Genomic DNA, 3,832 nt, shown 5'->3' with positions numbered 1-3,832 from the left:
CATTAATATCTTGAAAAATAGAAATAAGTAGTGGCTCAATTCATATTCTGTAAAAAGGCATCACTCACGTGAGTCCTAAGGAGAAGAAAATAAATAAAAGACAAGTTTGGTATTCTAAGGACTTCTCTCTCCCTGAGTAAACAATAGTGCTACAAACCTAGTAAGCATGATTCAAGTATCACTGAGGGGGTAAGCCTTACATCTGATGCACATGCATCATGCTTATACATCAGTTAAACTGCCTCTATATATGAACAAATAAAAACCAACCAAAGCAGTGCAACCAAACACTATGCAACCAAACACTATGAGTCACCTCCACCAGATGTTATCATCAATATGGATCACTACTGCTCTTTCCATCCTAGGGTGATCTGTATGGATTATAGAAGCCAATATTATCTAAATCTATAGGCTGAATCCATTGTACTATGGTCTGTTTGTCTCCAGCTGTGACCATGAGTACCATTAATTGAACTTGGGCGTCTCATCATTTCTTATATGGTAGCTCATCCTTATGTCCATTACTCATTCATATATGTAGTGATATGAATTAAGTCATTAGTCCTAAAAGGAATGTTAAACCCTGGTAGTCTAAGATTGGATACGGTTGGGAAAAGCAAGTTTGTATAAAGTTCTTAACCTCAAGTTCTTCTTATTCCTCTACAATGTAGAAACAGATCATATACTCCAAATACAACCACTCGCAATGGCTGAAGAAATAGGTCATTCCTAAGTTATTATTTTAATCCACACAACAACCCTATGAGATACTAGGTATAAGGTATATACTATTATTATCAACATCATTTTACTGATGAGAACTTGAGACAGAAGTCTTCGTAACTTATAAAGGTTATGCATATGGCTAGTTGCAAAGCAAGGATTTGAATCCAGGCATCCTAATTCCCATGCTATGCTCTTTTACCCACAAAATCTGTCTTGCAAGGCAGCATGTCCAAGTAAGTAGTTATGACAAGCTGTACTGCAAGCAACTCAAGATTAAAGAAGCAGAGTGCTGTGCTTATATTGACTATATGTTCCCTTCCAACAAATATCAAACTTCTTTTAAAAATAGAACAAAGCAAAACAAAAAAGTTTCAGGTTTAAATTTCCCAGGAAGGGCACCTGGGTAGCTCAGTTGATTGAGCATCTGCCTTCAGCTCAGATCATGATCTCAGGGTCCTGGGATCGAGCCCAGCATCAGGCTCCCTGCTTGGCGAAGTACCCGCTTCTCCCTCTCCCTCTGCCTGCTGCTCTGTCTACTTGTGCTCTCTCTGTATCTCTCTGTCAAATAAATAAATAAAAGTCTTTAAAAAAATAAAATAATAAAATAAAATAAGATCTCCCAGGAAGTGAGTATTAGTCACTTGGTTCTGAATAGTGTATTTATATGAGTATAAGCCAGAGTTGGCAAATGATGGCCATTGAATAAAATTCAAACACTATTAAAAAAAAATTGGAAGTTTTATTGAGACACAGCCATGCCCACTCATTACCGTCTATGAATACTTTGGAGCTACAACGAGTAGTTGTGATAGAAATTATATGTCCCACAAAGCCTAAAACATTTCCTATCTAATTCTTTACAAGAAAAAGTTTGCCAATCCCTAGTTTAAGCCAATTGTAGTAATTCTATTTCCCTCACTGTGACTGGTTTAAACAAAAGCAGGTGATAATTTTCTTTATCACTCTTCTTGTGATGCTTGGGGAAGTCTGTTGTGTGTGTCATGGGGACACATGAGGAAGTATATTCTTCAGAAATAAGGAAGAGGCATGTGTCCTTTCAGCCTTGGAACACTGTCGTGCAAAGATAGGATGCAAGGGCTTTGTTATAAACTGTGTTTCCCCAAAATTATGTGTTGAAGTCCTATCATGTCTCAGAATAGAACCTAATTTGGAAGTAGGGTCATTGCAGATATAATTACGTAAGATGAGGCCATACTGAAGGGGGGGTGGGCCCCCAATCCATTGACTATTTTCTTTATAAGAAGATGGCCATGTGAAAACAGAGACACAGGGAGAATGCCAGGTAATGATTAATACAGATGTTGACATGATGCATCTACGATCTAAAAAACACCAAAGACTGCCAGCAAATCACCAGAAACTAAGACAGAAGCATGGAACAAATTCTCCCTCACATCCCTCAGAAGGAACCAACCCTGTAATGGTCTTGATTTCAGATTTCTAGTCTCTAAAATTATGAGAAAACACATTTCTCTTGTTTAACGCACTGAGTCCTGGGAAACTAATACAAGGTTGTTGCAGCAACTTATGTTCATGAGGGGAATAGGCTGAGGATGAGAGTCAACACGCCAAGGATGACAAGACATGGAGGGAGAGATGGCACACTGGGGATGTATCGACCCACTGAGCTTACCAAATCTAAAATCGTACCTTTGGATTTCTTACCTTAGATAATAAATCCTCTTATTGCATAAGCAACTTTGGACACTGTCCTCTGTTACTTGCAACCAAGAGCATCAAAAATGGTATACCGCACAGCCTTATTTTTGAAAGCAATCCTGATTTCAAATATTCTATTTCATTGTCCACATAAATATAGTCAAAATTAGTAACAATTGCTTTCTTCTTTTTGGTTCAGAAAATAAGATGACTGTAAGCAATCTTCATGCTGAGAAATAGGTAGAAATGAAGGAGAGAAGGTTTTACAGGCAGAGGGCAAGGCAGTAATACACAGAACCACAGAGAGTAAGGCAGCCAATCTGCCAAGTGATTAGGACAGGTATCAACTATTGCAATCCAGTCTGCAGTTATGAGATGTGATGAAGCAGAGTAGTAAATTTTAGAAAGACTGGGTTTGTTATCAAAACTGATTTAGACTTCTCTAATGAATGGCAACTTGATTTCTTGATATGCATATAAAAGCCAAAGGATTTTTAAATTAACAAATCTTAGAAAAACCACAGACACTCTCACTAAACAACATAAAGTGGCATGATTTTAAATGCAAATATTAAGAGAAAACCATCTAGCTATCTGTGCACATTTCACTGTTCACATTTGCATATGCACTAAGGGATAAGATACAATAAGCTTTAAGGAGTGACAGGATAGATCTCTAGGCAGAAAATGTCAATAACAACTGAAAAATTGAATATACAAATGGACCATGGCCAGACCACATATAAAAATAGAACTCTGACCCACAACCTGCAGCAACGTGCCCAGGAAACCAACTCCCTTATCTACAACAAACAGTCCAGGAAGCCAGCCTGTTATAGGTCAGACTTACAGGAAGTCAGATTGCTATCAAGTGATAATATAGGAAGCTAACTAGTAACTTCTGTAACAGTCAGCCCAATATGGCCAGGACTTGATTAATAACTGATGGCTTCCCTACCTTTTGTTCCTACTTCCAACGTAGCACCAACCAGAGAAAATTAAATATTTATCCCTAACCAATCAGATAGGACAATCTACTTCTAAGTAACCTGTCGACAGCTTCCCCATGCCAACAGCCTCCAAATCAGGGCACACCTGAAGCCTTCCCTTTTTCCACTTAAGAAGCTTTTCCAGTCCCTATCCTGCCTTTGAGTCTATGCCAAAACGCAAGTGATAATGGTTAACTTCCTTGTTGTGAGCAAGCTCAGAATAAATAGCCTTAGTTTTTTCTCATTTGGTTGACCTTCATATATTTGCACACAATTAATTTTATATGAAGAAATGTCCTCTCACCACCTCCCCTCAAGAACTCCAAAGTCAGTGATTTTCATGATTGTGGTTTTAGGGGTAAGTCAGGATTCCAAATTAATGCTTGCAAAACTTTGGGGCACCTGGGTGGCTCAGTGGGTTAAAACCTCTGCTT

Source organism: Lutra lutra, chromosome 1 (genome assembly GCF_902655055.1).
Source record: "Lutra lutra chromosome 1, mLutLut1.2, whole genome shotgun sequence".
Classification (NCBI taxonomy): Eukaryota; Metazoa; Chordata; class Mammalia; order Carnivora; family Mustelidae; genus Lutra; species Lutra lutra.
Note: the sequence above shows the minus strand (reverse complement) of the source record.